Source organism: Ochlerotatus camptorhynchus, unplaced genomic scaffold (genome assembly GCF_037179485.1).
Source record: "Ochlerotatus camptorhynchus isolate MF236.1 unplaced genomic scaffold, CSIRO-AGI_Acam_v1.1 ptg000062l, whole genome shotgun sequence".
Lineage (NCBI taxonomy): Eukaryota > Metazoa > Arthropoda > Insecta > Diptera > Culicidae > Ochlerotatus > Ochlerotatus camptorhynchus.
Window position 1 is genome coordinate 699,733 of NW_027040552.1, and position 19,245 is coordinate 718,977.

General features: G+C 38.2%; 1 protein-coding gene and 1 long non-coding RNA gene across 3 annotated transcripts in view; both read right to left on the minus strand.

The window, feature by feature from the left end:
- Positions 1 to 19,245, minus strand: part of LOC135696869 (T-box protein H15) — a 433,864-nt gene that overhangs the window by 331,112 nt on the left and 83,507 nt on the right. The window lies entirely within an intron of this gene.
- On the minus strand, positions 1,909 to 13,474 carry LOC135696884 (uncharacterized). Its single transcript, XR_010517407.1, has 2 exons — positions 12,735 to 13,474; positions 1,909 to 2,086 (listed from the first exon to the last, which is right to left on the minus strand). It is a non-coding gene; the product is annotated as an uncharacterized LOC135696884 (long non-coding RNA).

The following is a 19,245-nucleotide window of genomic DNA, read 5'->3' on the forward strand; positions in this document are numbered from 1 at the left end:
AACATGCATAACAAACAATTATGCAAAGTTTTATGCAAATCGATGAAAATCAAGTTTTTCCTAATCGTCATTTGGTGTGGAACTGCTCAGCTTGGAAAATAAATATGGAAATGTTAAGAAGTTCAGGGAACTTCGTATAAGTTGCGGAAATTTAACTAGAACTTTGGGAAATTATTGGATATTCCCTAAGATATTCTCCCTTGACGGCCGGTTGCTCGGGATGAATTCAAAAAATCTCCAGGTAGACGAAGGTTTTAGAAAAGTTTTCTGTATATTTTTCCAAGACTAAATTAAACTGTCGTCGTTCAGATATTCTTGCAAAACGTGAAGTTAATCAGTAAGTAATCAAAGAAAACCTCCAGGTTATTGAAGATTTCAGTAAAGCCCTGTAGAAATTATTCATAATCGACATTAAGAAGAAACTGTTCCTGTCGGGGCTTGGGCTTGTTGTGTTTCGTTGCTGTTATCAACAACCATCAGTCATTTGAAGAGATATCAAGAGCACTTTCCGTCACCGCAGTGCCTCGCATGGCCAGCCGTCGAAAAACAGCAATTCAACGGCGGTGGAGATAATAAATATCAATCGCATCCTTGTTTACCTTTTCCTGGATCCCTTCCCTGCCTGTTAATAGATTGGAGCCCGTAATCTCGAGTAAGCCACGAGTATTCGGACCCCTCTTGTACTAACTCTAGTGATAAGAAACATACTAAAAAGTAAAATGAAGTTCGGCTCCGTAAAACTTCTACATTTGAGCATTGAGAAATATATGAATTTATAAAAAAATACATAGGAAGAAACTTCAAATTTTAAGAAAAAAATTTTGATTTCTACAGCAAAAATCTTCACTTGTTTGCATGAAATTTGAAAAAAAAAACAGAGGTCTTCTCCAATTTCAACACGTCTTCAAAATTCTCCACTTAACGTGAAATGTCTTTCAAGTGTTTACGGGATTAAACGTGTCTTAACAGAATTTTAAAGGTCTTCCAAATAAAGACAAATTTTAAAATTTGGCGATCCACCGGCCTTGGCTGAACTTAATCCAATTGTGGTGAGGAGCTTACCGCTAGACCACATGCGCCTTAAATTTATTTTTAAAAACGGTTAAGTATGCCAAAATCGTTATACAATGATCAAATTTTGCATGCCAAAAACTATTGAAAGTCTAACCATATGAAGGGCCAAAAACGAACGGTCGACCCGTAAGCAGAGACACTTACGCGTGATCCACGGTAAGAAGAATCTCCTTCTAATAATACAAATGTTCCAACCCGATACAGAACAAGCCATCATACGAGGGGATATCCCAAAGAGCCCACCTTCAATTCACGAAATGTTAGCAACAGGGAGTTGGAAATTCCACTCTCCCCATGCAAATCGCTTCAATCAGGCAGCTGATAGTCCCATCCCTACCCAATGAATGTATATGATAGTATGAAAAAATGTGGAACATAATACCACTCAGTAAGAAACAACGATCCCTTCGTGGTAATCGAGGATCTCAAAACCACAACACTAAAATATGTAACGGTAAAAAGGACCCAATTTTCCGATCAACCTACCTGTCGTCGATGCCACCGGTCGATGGCTTGTGGTGGACAAATTGTTGACAACATTGTAACTGTAATACTCCAGCTTCGGGCTGGTCACGGCCGGTAAGTGCGCCAAGGCTCAGCCTTCTCCTGTCACCCACGGGTAGGCAGCCGCCAAACAACCTCCTTCCCGGACCCGGAATTGGTTCGTAGAATTATGCCTTCCCTTCGTCGTTGCTTTCGTTTGAATAGAATTTTCGCAATTTCGATTTTATTCTTTTGCTTCAATCACTCTTCTTCTTCTAATTCTTCACCGCACTTGGTTGATCACTGACTTTTTTTCGACAATCGATAATTTCCAGGAAACGGTTGAGTCTGTTTCCCTAGCCAACCGTAAGAACAACCAGCACTTAATCGATCAAGAACTTTTGTGCACTCTGCAAATATTTACATCCCCTTCATTACACTCAAGTACGCAGAGTACTTCACTTCCAGCGATTCCAGCCTCTTTCCGGGAGAGAGATAGTGAATACAACTGCTCACACTTGAGCCCTTCCTGCAACGACAACAATAACAGAGACGTTGCACTTTCGAGGTGTGAACTTTTTCTCTCACTACACCGGCGATGGTGGTGGCACGGGTGGGCGGCGGTGGATCGTAGCGCATTTCTTCATTTATGTCATTTTCGCACATGTGATTAAACCGACTGTTTCTCTGCGCTGGTGATCTGGAAATGAGTGTTGGTACGTGCTTCATTTTTTTGGGACCGCGTTCACAACGATATCACACATTTATTATGGATAGAAACGGTCATCAAGCGAGGAGGTATGTGTTGATATCGATATAATGGGCCGTATAGAGAGCAATTACTGTGATTTTCTATGGTTCGGAAAAACTATCAACGTCGTTCGAGGGTGTTCAAGGTCGGATGGAGTTTAAATTATGGTCCCCCTCCCCCCCTCCGGGTTGGGTAATGTGATTATGAATAATTGAGCAAGCGACAACAGTGCTGGCTGGGAGGTGATTTCGTTTTTTTTTTCTTCAGAAATGAAAACAATGAACAACAAAGGTGTTGATCGTTTTTCAGAAAACATTCCGACGGCGTAAATGTTAGTCGATCCACGCTGCAGTTTTAGGAATTTTTGCGTTTTATGACAATTGATTGCGATAATTATAGATAGGAACGAGTAGGAACTATAGATACTATAGATTCCATAGATAAGCGGAGGCACAAAAAGTTGTTTTGGCAACCATGAAAAATAAATGATCTTACTGGCATCCGTGAAAAAAGTTCATGCAATCATAGAGCTCTTCGTTGTGCAGTTTTGTTTTGCTTCGTGCGTAAAAGTTCAAAATCGAGGAATAGTTTGCTTTATCTTTCCTTCTTCCGTTGTCCGCGAAATAAATCAGAATGTGGAGTGTGGAAAGCGTTTTGTGCTCATAATATTACAATACTTCTCCCTCAAACAACACCATGATGACGTCCGCTTATCTATGGAATCTATAGTATCTATAGTAGGAACCGGAAATCCAATATGGCGGCTTTCAGATACATAAAAACAAGGAAATACTTAGTAGAAGATGCTAATTTCAAATAACAGACTAAAGTGGTAATTTTTATACGATAGATGAGGAGATGAAAGTATAGAATTGATAGTTCCGTCCGAGTACGGCAGTATGAAAATTGCATATAGAGAGTAGAAAGCGAGCAAGGACAACTTTAGGAAGACAAATCGGTTTGATCATCTCTCTTTACCAAACTCCCCCGTTGGAGAGGGATGGTGAGGGGTAATACATACCGCAGTATATGAGTATTTTTGGAATCGGGGAAACATGTACGGACCGAAATTTCATGTCTGACACCATTTTGAAATTCAAATTGCTGGTTTCAGAAAAAAAAAACTTGGAAAAACTATCAAATACCCGACAATTTGGATATTTTGTTGATCGGGTGACGTGTAGGAACTGGAAATCTAAGTCTGGAGTTATTTTGAAATCCAAGATGGCGGCTTCCGGTTACAGAAAAACTGGGATATACTGTGAAATACCTCACAATGGGATGAGGATCGAGATGAGGTGTAGGGAACGAAATTCCATGCCTGACGCCATTTTGAAATCTTGGAAAATCTCCCATGATACCAGGTTACTCAGAAGATATTCCGAAGTTTCAGGTGATCAGAGTTCTCCATAAATTCGTCTAGATATTTGTTTAAGACATCATAATGAACAGGTATGATAATTGCCGATATCCAACTATCCGAAAATTAAAATCTCTGCTCTCATATATTCCTTTATGTCCAGGCGGCTTGGAAATTATTGCAAAGACCTTGTAATTCAGGTATTCTTTTGAAGGTTTACAACTGTCCAACAATTAAAATCAGTGGCGCCGGTGGTGTAGTGGTAAGCGCGATTAACTCTCACCCTAGCTGGCCTGGTTTTAATCCCAGTCGGCGCCGCCGGGATGTTCTGAGGTATAACATGACTGATTAGGAAACAATAAAGTCCCAAAATTATCTGGTGGAAGATTTCAGTAAAGCTCACAGGGAAGTTTTTCAATTCTTCATGTTGAACTAGTACTGAAGACCTTCAATTGATCGCAATTAAAATGAAGAATTTTAGATATTCTTTACGACTTTGCTTGTGGATTAAAACTTATTCAAAGGTTTTCCAGCTGATCGATGATTTCAGAAAAGACTATTGGATAAGTTTTCAACATTTCGTATAATTTTTATGAAGTTCGTCAAACTTTTTACATTATTTAGAATTTCCCCGAAGTACTCTGAAGTATGAAGGATTAGGTGAGCTTAACAAAGCTTCTCTGAAGTTTGTTGAACTTCCCCGAAGTAATCTGAAGTTCTCTTCTTCCCACTAAAATTTTTGCCATAAAAAATCATAGATCGGCAAATCAAAGCACTCAGAACAGATAGGGGAAATGGCTCTAATGTTGGCCTATGGATCTAAGATTGGGCCCATCGCTAAAAATATGCTATTTATCAATTTTATCTAGATGAACGCGTCATTGGGACGGTACTAATGGATATTTTTGGTCGCTATTGAAAATTTAGTCGATTGCTGAATTTATATATGGGCCCAAATTAGGGGCATTTAGGCCGACATTACATCCATTTCCGCTACCACGCTTTTTTGGCAATGCAAATCATCAAACATCAGAATGGATACCGCATTTCTTCGGTTGCAAAACCGTTGCAGACAGCGAATTGAAAGCGAATAACGTCGTCTAATTAGCAGGGTTGCTTCCACTCACTTGCTATAAAGAAATGTTTTTTTTTTTTGGAATTATGATATCATCAGATGATATAATGATATGTTGAACTTGTAAGTAACAAGAAGAGGGTGTAAATTTATAATTATATCGCATCGCAAGCTCTCAATTAATAACTGTTGAAGTGCATCCAGAACACTAAGCTGAGAGCAAGCAATAAGCTAATATGCGATAAGCAATAAGCTTGAAATGCGTGGAGGAAGGAAGGAAGATCTAATGTTTTCATAATTCGGATAAAAAAAACATATTTTTCATGCAAATGAGTGGAAGTAACCCTGCTAATTAGCATGATTTTAAAGCTTTAAAAAAACCAAAAATATCCTCAACAATGTAATAAGCCAAAACTGGCCTCACATTCGCTTAATTATCCTAGAATCACCAAAATTTCTTTAACTCACAAAAATGGCCTGGAATAGCTTTAAAATCGCCAAAAAGGCCTTAACCCGCAGGGTGGCCAGTGAATTTTCATTTTGAAATTCCCGATTTTTCCCGGTTTTCCCGGTTCAACTCTTAAAAAAATCCCGGTTGTTAATATTCAACAACGCGGAGATGAACCAGTGTCTGGCTGAAAATCTCCTTAATAAAGACAACCAACCAACCAACCATTTTCAACAAAAAGAAAAATTAAGAACGTGCTGAAAGGAATTTACTGAAAACATAAAAAAGTGATTTAAGAAGATTCACACGATTCTGGAGCTTTAAAATTTCTGTAAAGTCTGAAACTAGCACTAGAAATTTTTGATTAATAACAATCTTCGTTATGCAAGATTTGGAGTAAAAATAATTAAAATGTGAGATTTTGAAAAAAATTCAAGATCACAGATTTAAAAAAAAAATATGAGTCGTGGAGTCATAATTGTCACGCTCTGAGACTTGGAAGCATTTTAAGGGTTATAAAATATTACATAACAATCTATATAATCTGGCGGGAAAACTCTGGAATTTTTAGTAAAATTTAAAAGAATTCAAAGTGTTGATTTCAAACAAATATTGAGAAGGACTCCCACACAGTTTTCGATGGAGAAGTTTGAGCAGATTTCCATAATTATTCTGACATGAAATCCTTAGAAATTGTTAGATGAATTTCGAAGGATTTCTGTGGAGAAGAATGCAAGTTCTGAATTAAATGGTTAAGTAATTTTAGAAGATTTAAAAAGGAGTTGTGAAAAACAAAACTTTGCGGAAAATCCCTACGTGATTCTGAGGAGATTTGTATGATGTATGATTTTAAGAAGAATTTCAAGAAAATTATTATCATAACTCAACAAGAAACAGAGTTCTAAGAGTGTTCTGGCAATAATTTCAACCCTAGTGCGAAAGATTTATCACAGAACTCCAACAAAATTTATTGCAAAAAAATTTCTGATAATTAGAAAGAAATTCTGTAAAATAATCGAAAGATTTCTGCTGTTTTCAATAGAGTTAAAATATTTTTTTGTAAAGATTTTCAAAGAAATAAAAGCCTCCGTATAGGCTCAAGGGAATTCTAAGAAGGATTCTAATTATATTCTTAGAAGGGTATGCAAGGAAATTCCAAAAAGAATTAAACGGTAATTATTACGCGGAGTGTTTTTAGGTTATTTCCGAACAATTTCAAGATAATTCAGAAGTTAATTCTGGAATTGATATCATGAGAATTTTGAACAACGAAAAATTAAAACCCCGAAAAAGATTAATTCAGTTCGGTTATAACAAATATTTGTTACCAAAGTCCAGCATCTTCAAAATTTTCTATTAAGGACCATGCACTTTACATCTGAAATTGAGACGACAAAAATCAATTTCCAATATTGCTGAGTGATTAAATTCTAAAAACGATAAGACGGGACACTGAAGAAAATTATACAACAAATAGAGCAAGACATTCATTTGTTAAAAGATCACTCTGCTTTAATGGTTTATTCTGAAATTCTGGTGTAAATATTTGTTCTTATGGTATTATGGTTAATTCATTTTCCCGATTCTCTCACTGAATTCCAGGGTTTTTCCCGGTTTTTCCGGTTACTTTTCAAATTCCCGGATATTTCCCGGTATTCCCGGTTTTCCCGGTTTGCTGGCCACCTTGTAACCCCCTTATTCAGCCTGAAAACTCGTTTAATAAGCTTGAAACGCCTTAATGGTCCTTGAGATTGAGAAATGCTGCTCTCAGCACTTCTCAAACTTTTAGAACTCCAACAACTTCTGGAACACTAAAAATTCTTAGAACTAACTAAAAATCAATAACTTCCGGTTTACTGTGAATTCCTTCCACAAATGCATGTAAAGTATAACTCCTGGAATACAGTAATGACCCGATTTTGTCTGCCCCCTTTTTGAAAATCTTTTTCGAATATTACACGAAGCCTATGCGATTTTTCAGTGGTCTTATTGCACCCAAGTATACCTTGAATATCCATCTTAAAGATGAATGAGAAAGGTGTGGAATAACGGTCGTGTTAAATTATTGAAAGAGTAAAGTCTGATGTCTGGAGGGGCTGACAAAATCGGTTCATTACTATATTATGAACTGCAAGAAGCTTCAGTAGCTTTTAAAAATCCTAGAAACTTCAGTACACTGAGAACTTTCAAAAGATTCCCAGCCCAAGTAACCATTCAGTAACGATTTGTCATCCACTTTGATTTATGATGGTTTTATAACGGCAATGAACAATCTATTTAGTTTAAATACATCATTTCAAAGTGCCAAACATTCCTGCTTAGTAATACAGCTTTTTAGTGTTTAAAAAACCTTTTATAGTCTGGCAAGAAAGTCAAAAACTGTAATGTTTTTAAAAAAATTTAAAACTGCTCTGTAATTCAAGCATAAACGTCATTAGCAATTGTTTATTAATGCCTTCATAAAAACTTTAAAAACGTGTTTTATCATTATAAAAACCAGTGTTCACTCGGCTGTCGACAAAAGCAGGCCACTCTCGATGTGTGCCAAGCGATCGTTTTCTCGGCAGCAACCATTGTGTGGTCCTCTTCATTGTTCTTTATCAGCAGTTCTTTCGGTCGATGCGTCGTCGACTTTCGAAAGCAACCGTTTAGTGATGAATGTGTGAGTGCTGATCACATTTTGCGTCCATTGCTGCAATGGAAGCGCTCTGACCCCTGTTGGCGTAACTGCCATAAAATGAAACTGAAGCTTAGTTTTAAGATGTATTGTATAGTGACCAAGAATCCTCGGCTCTGTACAGTTAAGGCTTTTTAAAGTGCATCATAAACTCCCCAAATACTCTGTTTAAAATTGAGCTTAAAAGATGGTACCTCAAAGTTAACAAAAGCCAAATTTATGACAAGGAAATCTCGATAGACGAAGTAGGATAAAAAATTCAAGTCGATTCCAGCAAAATTTACTTCTTTTGAAGAACCAGCACACCATCAACGACTGACCATCTGGCGGAGACGAGTAAAGTGAGCGTGGCCCTCGAATTCATAAAACAGATCTTGCGAATAGATGACAATCGAAATAACAACCGACAGCAAAGCACTGAAACTGTTAGTTGGCGGAGATTAGCTAGACTCCGATCCATAGCAGCGATTTTATTCGGCGAAAGAATCAACTCTTCGAAAATTTCATTCAAGCATACATTCCTGTATCGTTGGATGGGGTGCACTTCTGTTACCATCCAAACAGTATCGCAAACTATCTGATTAGCTGCTCCCAATCCATCAGGAGAAAATAACCTGGAAGAACCCTGGATCCCACAGCGCAACTATCGAAGATAAACAAACTTTAACGTTTAACTTTTTGCAGGCAACTTTGCCTCCATAAATGCTGCCATAAATCTGAACGGGTAAGGATGGAGCAAAATGGCTTTAGATAAATACAATTCAGCATGCAAGTTTTCTTCATAAAAGCCATTTTAAAACCTTATGAATTTGTTAAGGATTTCTTGAAAGCAAAACAACTTTTTCACAAATGATCCATGGAAATCATCTTTTATGCGACCGTCATGTTACAATTATTTTTTACAATCTTCGATTTTCAATCTATATTTCCTTGGATATAACTATAGTTTGGTAAATTTAGCAAAGAGCAAACATTTAAATACGAAATTCATTAAAAAAAATCTCGACCAAGCTCGATCTGAAAAATAATTTTGTTTTTTTCAGTGTAAAATAATTAGTCAAATCGACGTTATACGAGGGCGGACTTATTTTTTTCGATGTTTTCACGTACATTTCACAAAACATTCCATAAGACACTCAAAACTAGACCACTTAATGAGAACTATTGTAATAAATTAGGATATTCAACAAGATTTTTATACCATCAGTTTCTATTTTAATTATTTTGATAAGATCGGATTCATAAATCCTTTTCTATCTTGATTGATGCTTTCCTAGTGGATTTAGCAAGCGGCTAGGTAAAATGGCTCAGAAAGGGTTTTATTGTAGCTAAATAGCTTTTTTTTCAAATGGTTCTCAATGCGTTCGTCATACAATCTTTTTCAGTAAATCAATCTTGAAGAGCTTCGAGAATACACCCTCCAGAACCTTCTTCAGGGTGGACCAACTAGACATATTCTAGTCTTAATGAGGTTTTGGTGGATACATTAATGACAAAATAGCCTTTACCAGGGTTTTATAAATGTTGTTTTATAGCTGCTTTGTAGTATTTCATAAAACTTAAAATGTTACTTGGGAGATTTTAGCACTCTATAGCAAGTCCAACAACTCTTGAAACTCTTGTAATTCCAAGCACTCTCAGAAATTTGAATATGTTTGACACGTATGGAACAATGAGAACGAGCAACAGTCGTTACTTAGAATCCAAAAATCTCTAACTCCAAAAACTACGTCACAGAAAACTCCAGGGAAATACATGCTGCCATTGTAAACTGAAATAAATATTTAAAAATAAACCGGACGTGACCGGTCTTTGTAAAGATAGCATATACTGAAAGCTGAACAGATTTAGTAAATGTTGCTTATCAAGTAAATCTGCAGCATAATGTCTGAGGGAGAAATGTATCAATTCCCTAAGTCTGGAAACACTTTCCAAATAATAATAAAAAAACATTGATATTTGCAACTTAAACTGGACTTCTGAAAAGTCCGATAACGCTGAATAAAGGTCGCGTTGAGATTGTATCGTCTTGGTGTCCTTATGAGGAATAAGTGCGCCGAATACATCAAAACGGTTTAACGCATACCCGAAAATTTTTGATACCCTTTCGCACTGATAACAGACATCGGATCACAACCGATGCGGTTTTGCAAATCAGAATCCATGTTTGAGCGTGTGTTCGGTTTTGTTAGTATACTCAAAACCATACCGGGTTCAAACGAATCAGAGAGGATTGAGCTAGTTTAATTGCTCAAAATTTATTGAATAAAATTGAAATATCGGCCTAAATGCCCCTAATTTGGACCCATACATAAATTCAGCAATCGACTAAATTTTCAATACCGACCAAAAATATACATTAAAGGGTGTCCACGATGAAATTGCCACACTATGAAATTGCTCTAACTTTTTAACCGTTGGGTAGAATTTAATGAAAATTTGGGTGGATTTAGTTCATAGTGCATTATTTACATCCTGCAAGTTTTAAAGTCCTGTGATCAAAACTCGCGGAAATGGAGTCGAAAGAACAGCTCGTGCGTGATAAAATCTTGCGCATTCATCACGAGAACAATGATCTCTCGCATCGTTCCATCGCTAAAACGTTGGGAATCGCGAATTCCACGGTGTCGCGAGTGATTAAGTGGTTCGAGGAACGGTTGACCACCGATCGGAAGCCCAGAAGTGAAGGAAAAAGTATTCCGTACAACACCAAAAATCACAACCGCGTAGTTGGGGCCTTCAACCGAAATCCGAACGCCTCCGTTAGGGATGTGGCTAAGAAGCTGCACCTAAGCCGAAGTTTTGTCCAGAAGGCCAAAACTAAGGCTGGGCTTCGAACGTTCAAGGTACAAAAGGCCCCTAATCGCGACGAGAAGCAGAACAAGTCCGCCAAAACCCGTGCCAGGAAGTTGTACCTCAACATGCTGACGAAAGTTGAATGCTGCATCATGGACGACGAAACATATGTGAAGGCCGACTTCAAACAGATCCCCGGCAACCTGTTTTTCACGGCCAAGGATAAGTTCAGCGTTCCGGAGCATGTCCGCACTCAGAAGATGTCCAAATTTGCGAAGAAATTCCTGGTTTGGCAAGCCATCTGCACGTGCGGGAAGCGGAGTGCACCTTTCGTGACCCAGGACACGATGAACGGACAGGTGTACATAAAAGAGTGCCTCCAGAAGCGGCTGCTTCCTCTCCTGAAGGCCCACAACGTCCCAACAATCTTCTGGTCGGATTTGGCCTCATGCCACTACTCCAAGGACGTGCTGAAGTGGTATGCGGACGATAAGGTCAATTTCGTGCCGAAAATGTTCAACCCTCCCAACACTCCGGAGCTCCGCCCCATCGAGAAGTACTGGGCGATTATGAAGCAGCACCTTCTTAAACGACCTAAGGTAGTGAAGACAGTCGAGGAACTGAAGAAAGTATGGGTTTACATGCAAAAAATGGTTGATTCACAGGTTGTGCAGAATCTTATGGCCGGGGTTAAGGCCAAGGTGCGGGTATTTGCGTATGGACTGTAAATAAAATACGAGTAAAATGGTAAAATGAAGTTTAATAGTTATTTCTCAATCCATGAAAATTTGATGGAAATCGGATGAAAACTCGAATTTTGCGAATCAATTTTGTGTGTGGCAATTTCATCGTGGACACCCTTTAGTACCGTCCCAATGACGCCTTCATCTAGATAAAATTGATAAATAGCAGATTTTTAGCAATGGGCCCAATATTAGATCCTTAGGCCAACATTAGAGCCATTTCCCCTATCACCCAGAAATCAATTCATATATCTCAGTCCACTATACAGATAGTTAAAATCTTTCATAGTCTGTTTGAAATAACAGCAAAAATATGAAAAACCCCTTTTGTGAAGCAGATTACCTGTTCTTTTTTATATAAACATGTGATTTTTAGGCCATAAAATTACTTGCAAACAAAAGGCATCAAGTTTCTCGTTACAAATCAACACAGATTTGGAACCTCAAACTACAATCCTATGGTATTGAGTAACTGTATATCGGTTATTTTCCTACCACTTCAAAAACATGTTTTTAGAAGAAAAAAAATGATCAAACTACGATGTTATGCAATCCAATGTTCACACGATAGTAGTAATACATTATTTGAGACCGCTGCGGGAGAAGCTGGCATTTGAAGGAATCTATACTTTTCAAAAGAAACTCCTTATTCTGTTATTGTCCCACACTCGGAATTGCACGAACCATCAAGTTAGGGATATCGAGTTACGAAGATAAATTAGTTTGGGAAAAGTAGCCATCCATTCCAACGACTTTGGGAGAGTGGATCGAGTTCAAGGGAGAGAGGGAGGGAGAGTTGAATTTAGTTTTGAAAATAATACACCAAAATATTGTTAATTCGAAACCATTTCCTAATAACACCACTCTAAAACATTTTAAAATCACTTCTGTTTATTCCATCTGGCACAATACTTTTCCACCATTTAACATCCCCTTTCAACACATTCCGCAATCCATTTGAGCACCCGATAATGTCATCCTGACTGTTTACCGACCAAACCACCCGCGGCATACGCTAGATTAGCACCTTTTTTCAAACTTTTACAGTGGCAAACAAATTTTCGACCCACAACACAACAAACATCCTCTTCACGGGTTGAATCTTCTGTGTCACCGTCCAAATTCCTCACCTCTATTCAATCACAAACACACGCGAAAATCAAATTCTCCATTCGATTCGCGATAGAATTTTTTCTCAAATTCCAACAAAAACCGTTCACCACCCACTGCCACCGGCCACATGCGCACCAACAACACCTTGACCATGACAAGGTCCACCGTAGTTTTCCTTCTTTTCCACTCAAAACACCATTCTTCAAATTCTCACTTCACTTCAGAAGGCTTCTTCAAACATCCAACGGAGTTTCTCCGCCGCGCGTTCGATTGGGAAACCGGCTCGATTCAATATTTGCGAAAGCTGGATCCAACCTTGTTTGCTTCTTAGCACACCACACAATGCACAACCACCACTCGCCACTGCAGCACCTGTACGCTTGATGCAAACACAGAAAAGAAAAGTTCTAATCAGAACTTCCGAAAGATCCTCGCGGGAAAACAACATCCGAACGCACCGGTCAATGTCGACTAACTGCGCACGCGTATCACCGGGAGAGCCCAAAGAACCCCACCGTGCGTCGTCGAAGCCGTCGTCGGAGCTGCTGCCATTCAGGATAAAGGATCGACGTCACAGCGACGGCCGCAACAACAACAACAACTACACCAACTACAACAACGAGCAACCAGATGAAAGAAGCTCCCTAAAGAACAATCACTGATAGAGACCGGGGGTCGATCGGTTTATCGGAATGATCGGTGAGCCGTGGTGGGAGGAGAGTGCTCAGGTAATGAGCAGCAAGAGTGTGGGTAATGAGATTGGTGTGCGATTTTTGTGCGATCGAGCGAGGATGAAGAACGCGACTGTCGGACGATTAGATAAAGCTGTAGGTAGGAAGCTCAGCGCCTGTCCCATCAAAGCCGTCCGTCGCGGTTCGGTACTACAGCAGACTCTAGACTCTGTCTGCTAGTAGTATGCCTCCAATAGTATCTGATAGTAGTATGTACCCAGAGCGAGCCGTCGTCGTCGGCAGTAGATCAACCATAATATAACTATCTGACAGACAAGGGCGGGCGGCGGGTTGTCTGCTGAGGCAACGAGCGGGTGGTGAGCGCCGGCTATTTGGAGGGTGGGTGCGGCGGGGAGGGAGTAGTAGAAGCTTTTGGGGTACTTGGCGCAGCAAACAAGAGAGCGAGAGATACAATAATGTTCAGTGGCGTGCGTAGAAGTGGAGTGGTGGGAAATTTGCAAATTAATTTTTCTTAAAACAACGGACAAGGGTGGCGACATAACCGAAATCTTTTATCTGGTGAACCTTAAATTCAGTTTAGTGAACCTATAAGGGTCCCATAAAAAACAAAATGCACCTAAACAGTGGTTCAAAGGCTTATTTGGGAGGAATTAATTGTTGCACTAGTTGCAGGTCAATAGTGACTTGGGAAAAGACATAAATTTATTTCAGCTAATCTTTTGATTCGGAAGACTGATGGTGAATTCAAAATATAAACCTTTTAATTATTTGAGTTAGACCAGCAGAATGTTCGACAAAGTTGTAGTACAATTTATATAAAGCAACTTTTTCGAAGAAATCAGTGAATTACCTCTAATGATTCTCGATAGGCTCTTTTCGTGCACCATCAATGTAGAGTGCGCTAGCCGATTTTGAGAGGAAATGTCATCCAATCTATTTGTTTACACCGCTTCAAAAATATAAGGAAGCACAAGCCGGTTCACTGCAAACCCGATACAGAAAACAAAATATTCCACGTGGATGATGATTTCAAGCACCTGCGGTGGATAAATTAATCAGGAAAGGTGAAAATATTTTACTCTTCCTATGCTTCACGCTGAAAATTTCCACCCGCATCAATCTTTTGAGGGTTCCCCTATTCACCGCTAGAGACTGATTCAATCGTTTAGTTTCTATAGACCTTTTTAATGTACCACCATCGTAGAGTGCGCCACGCGAGTTCGAGAAGAAACGTCAACCAAACCGCTTGTTTGCATCACAATAACTATTTTTCACAACGCAAATTAAAGCATTTTTAATTCAATATCTTGCCAATTTCCATCGGTAATTGTCTTATTGTACGATTTTCCACAGATCTGAACTGATTTGTACCTTAACTATTCACACACAAGAAATCCGGAAGATCATAACCACTAAGCTCGCCACTAAGGCACTTTTCTAATTTTCCATTTTTCTCAACAAAAATATTCCTGAACACCAGCAGGATCTTTGCAAAAACGTTACAGAATTAAATTTTTCAACTGTAGATCAAGTTTTGGAGCATCTCTGATAAATCAATTTATCAGGAAAAGTAAAAAAGTGTTCCGTTTCCTGTCTCACAGTAGAAATTTCTGCTCACAACACTTTTTTTGACGTTCACCTGTTCACCACCAGAGGTTGAATCGATCGCTTAATTTCTATTGAAAAGGCGTATTGGATTCGCCTATACTGGTTTGCAATAAATAACTTAGGGTGATCCCTAAGAACCGGAATGATCAAATTACAGGATAGCAGCTGAATTTCCATTTTAAAATTCTAGGATTTTCCCAGTTTTCCTGGTCAATGATTCAAAAAAATTCCGATTTCATAAATCATGTCTACCTAATAAATATAAATTTGTTTTGAAAATATTTAAAGGCTTCCATTAATTCAACTGCAAATTTGTATAAATTTTGGCCAAATATTTAAATCATTAGAAATTCAAACCGATTTCTTGACCAAAACACTACAAGAAACAGCGTACAGGACTACGTGGTCTTATAAAATAAATGTTATTTGTTAACTGCAGCAGGAGCTTGAGTTTTGTGTAGGAATAGGGATTTGAGCGGGGTTCTCCCTGTATGACTAAGTAGTATGACTTTAGTATGGCTGTGATTGCCCTGAAAGAACTTTTTGATATGAATTTTAGTTGGTACATGTTCAGAAATTCAACTCTTTTGGTGGCCCTGAAAAGGGTATTACAGGCTTAAAAAATTTGGGAGATCCCAAATTCTTCGGTTCAATGATTGGGCACTCGCAAGAGTCTCGGCCCATCTGCTGCTGGGCAATGGTTGAACTGGTGTCTGCGACAGTTTGGAAGGCCTCAGAATATCAGTGTCCACTCAGCTAAAGCTCCTCCCATTTTTAGTTTTTCTCGTTAAACTCCTTCTCTCAACAAGTTGGTAAATCTTAGCCTTTAGCAGAAAGACACTTAACACTTTTTCGGCGAATTTATTATTCTGTTTTACGTCATAGTTCTTCTCTATGCCTGTTCAGATAAATTAGTACTAGAGTAGAAATAATAAGGGATGTCGGTAACGCGCTTAAATAATTGAAAATTCGATAAATATTTAACCGAATAGCTGGAAAAATCTTTAATCTACATAATCGAAATCTTTTATCTGGTGAACCTTAAATTTAAAAACAACAAACCTAAACAGTGGTTCAAAAGCCGTATTTAGGAGGAATTAATTGTTGCGTCTGAACCACTAGTTGCAGGTCAATAGTGTCTTGGGAAAAGATTATCCATTTATTTCAGCTAATCTTTTGATTCGGAAAACTTATGGTGAATTCAAAATATAAACTTTTTAATTATTTGAGATAGACCAGCACGTGTTCGACAAAGTTGTAGTACAATTTATTTAAAGCAATTTTTTCGAAGACATGTTCAGAAATTTAACTCTTTTGGTGGCCCTGAAAAGGGTATTACAGGCTTAAAAAAATTGGGAGATCCCATATTCTTCGGTTCAATGATTGGGCACTCGCAAGAGTCTCGGTCCATCTGCTGCTGGGCAGGGGTTGAACTGGTGTCTGCGACAGTTTGGAAGGCCACAGAATATCAGTGTCCACTCAGCTAAAGCTCCTCCCCTTTTTAGTTTTTCTCGTTAAACTCCTTCTCTCAACAAGTTGGTAAATCTTAGTCTTTAGCAGAAAGACGCTTAACACTTTTTTCGGCGAATTTATTATCCTGTTTTACGTCATAGTTCTTCTCTATGCCTGTTCAGATAAATTAGTACTAGAGTAGAAATATTAAGGGATGTCAGTTACGCGTTCAAATAATTGAAAATTCGATAAATATTTAATCGAATAGCTGGAAAAATCTTTACGATTAATCGGTAATCGAATAATAGGACTTTTAGGCATCCCTAGAAAATAGTGTAATTTCATGTTTTTTGGTTGTCCTTCGAAAATGTCGAACAGCAGAATTGCATCCAGCAAGTGTAACCTATGAAACCAAAGCAGTGCGATGCTAGCTTTCATTGCTATAACGACGACTAAAGAAAGCAGAAGAGAGAAAGTCAATTCTCTTCATCGATTTCCTCTTTTGATGACCATAGCTTCACTAACCACTATTTCTGCTATGCTCTTCTATCATCCAGAACAACAAACGTGTCACTGAATGTGTTTGCCGTCGAGTTATTAACGAAACAGAAAGTCGATGAAGAGAATCGATCAAAATAACTTGCACCCCTGCTTCAAAGTTTGGTTACAAGATTACAACTCTGGAGAGCATTTTGTGTTGTCATTGGTTCTGAATATGGCACCCGAAGATCGGAGACGAATGCCACTGCAACTTGTTTCGTCTACTAATGACTTCCTGATGCCAGTGTTGGGAAAGAAGCAATGCCACATCGTCATGTATCGTCTAGAAACGATTCTCTGATGACTGTGTTGGGGAAGCAGCATATGCATGTACGTAATTGGTGGATTTGTTAGTAATTTCGATGCATTTGGACAATGATCGACATTTACCACTTTTTCAATAGTTTCTTGTTGAAAATTGGTTGTGGAGTAATCTCTTCTGAAAGTTTAAATTTTTAAAAATCTCGAAAATCCAGTGTTGTAGCCCAGAAGGATCCAGGTACTTTAGAGCAAAATCAAAAAAGGTGTTTTTTTCAGAATGCCAAAATAAGCGTTTTGGCCAAGTTTGGCTCAAATCGGTGACATCAACCACTTGAGCTGGAATGACCCATATATAACAATTACGCATCGAAAAAACTTGAACATCTCCGGTTTGCATAACACTCTGCATAATACGCCTTTTTAATAGAAACTTAGCGATCGATTCAACCTCTGGTGATGAATAGGAGAACGTCGAAAAGAGTATTGTGAGCAGAATTTTTTGCCGTGAGACATAGGAAGTGGCACACTTTTTAACCATCCCTCTTAAATAGATTCATCTGAGATGCTCCAAAACTTGATCTAAAGTCGAAAAATTTAATTCTGCATCGTTTTTGCAAGGATCCTGCTGGTGCTTAGGAATATTATTGTTGAGAAAAATGTAAAATTAAAATAGTGCCTTAGTGGTTATGATCTTACGGATTTCTAGTGTGTGAATAGTTGAAGTACAAATCAGTTCAGATCGGTGGATAATCTAAAGTAAGACAATTACCGATAGAATTTGGCAAGATGTTCAATGAAAAATGCTTTAATTTGCGTTACAAAAATCCTCATTCTGATGTAAACAAACGGTTTACGGTTTGGTTGACGTTTCCTCTCGAACTCGCCTGGCGTCCTCTAATTGGTGGTGCATTAAAAAAGCCTATTGTGTTTTATGAGCAATAATTCACATTTTTGTAAAAATTCGGCCATTTTGGATCTTGTATTTTTTTTTTTTTTTTCAAAGTGGCGTCTTTGATATTTTTTCAAGAAATTGTAACACGAAACCGTCACTTCTGATCGAAATGACGTCAGAGACAAAGTTGTACAGAAACACTTTCTGCGAAAATTATGCACGGTATTTTTTTTTTAATTTTAAGATTTTTTTTTTAATTGAAAACTCAAATATCTTAAAAAGTTCAAGTTTGTGAATAGTCAAATATGTACTTAAATTTTCATATATATATTTTTTAAACTCAAGATAGATCGAAGAAGGCTGCGCTTGAAGACTGACGTGTGAATTTTTGCTGCGTGTTTTTCTTCCGCTTATTTATCAATTTTTAATTTAATGCTGTAATGCTTGTAAAGTGTCGTGAAGCTTTTAAGTCAATGTTGAAAAGTGCTTAACAGAAACGCGTGTGAATTGTGTGCAAGATGAGTGAGATTCATAGTTCTTGCCAGGTAGCATGAGCAGCTGGCTTGTGGGGCACGAAGCAGAGGGTTGCCAATAGGAATGTTTCGTTCTATTCTACTAAGTTTCCCGAAATGTGCAGCCACTGGGGATCGTCAAAAGCCTGGAGTATGGGGATTTGAAAGGTTCATCCATTCAACATGACGGAAGAAGCAAACAAAGATAAGTTTAGTTAATTTCGAGGAATCTATCATTTGATGAACATACAAACACTGATATAGTCGTTGTTCAGCTGGGCCTATGGTTACTTGGGCAGTTTATAGTCAAGAGTACGTGCGTGCGTGCAAAGAATCATTACCAACATAGGTGAAAATTCGGTAAGATCCTTCCATTGTATTATTTTATGATTCTTCAATACTGTAAAAATATGTACACATTACACACAACTACACATAGTAACTCGGAGCGTTTGGTATCTTTGCGGCAAATACACCGCAGTAGGCCTGGCCGTATTGATGTTTATATGATATCTCAGATCTGCTGTAAACATCAATTAGACAAGAAAAATGATTAGACCTAATCTAACCTAATCATTTTCCAGGATGCTTTCTCGTACTGGCTGCGTTTGTATTAGATTAGATTAGATTAGATATATTTTTTTAAACTCATGGAAAATGCAAAATTTTAGAAAGCTTAAAACCATGAGCACCAAAGAAGCCATTTTGAAAAAATACAAGATCCAAAATGGCCGATTTTTTTCAAAAACTACAAGGGACAGCCCTATG